This window comes from Octopus bimaculoides, unplaced genomic scaffold (genome assembly GCF_001194135.2).
Source record: "Octopus bimaculoides isolate UCB-OBI-ISO-001 unplaced genomic scaffold, ASM119413v2 Scaffold_21644, whole genome shotgun sequence".
NCBI lineage: Eukaryota > Metazoa > Mollusca > Cephalopoda > Octopoda > Octopodidae > Octopus > Octopus bimaculoides.
In genome coordinates, this window is record NW_026342627.1 from 1 (window position 1) to 361 (window position 361).

At 42.4% G+C, this 361-nt stretch overlaps 1 non-coding gene across 1 annotated transcript; it reads right to left on the minus strand.

The window, feature by feature from the left end:
• Positions 1-103: 103 nt before the first annotated feature.
• Positions 104-176, minus strand: Trnaa-ugc (transfer RNA alanine (anticodon UGC)). The gene has a single exon. It is a non-coding gene; the product is annotated as a tRNA-Ala (tRNA).
• Between the last annotated feature and the right edge of the window lie 185 nt (positions 177-361).

Below are 361 nucleotides of genomic sequence, written 5' to 3' on the forward strand. Positions count from 1 at the left end.
ACTGAGCGAATTCCACAACATAGGAGAAAAGCTCGCCCATTTTCACTTTATAATAAGTGAGCCGAACCAAGAGATAGAGAGCAAAAGAAAAAATGCAATTGTCTGGAGAATCCGGGTATCGCCCCCGGTACCTCTCGCATGCAAAGCGAGCGCTCTACCAACTGAGCTAATTCCCCAATAATCAAAAAAAACTAGCTGATTTTCACTTTAGTATAATTGAGCTGAACCGAGAGAGAGAGAAAAAGAAAAAATGCAATTGCTTGGAGAATCCAGGAATCGAACCCGGTACCTCCCGCATGCAAAGGAAGCGTTCTACCAACTGAGCTAATTCTCCAACTTTTGAAAAAAAAAGCTCGCTTAT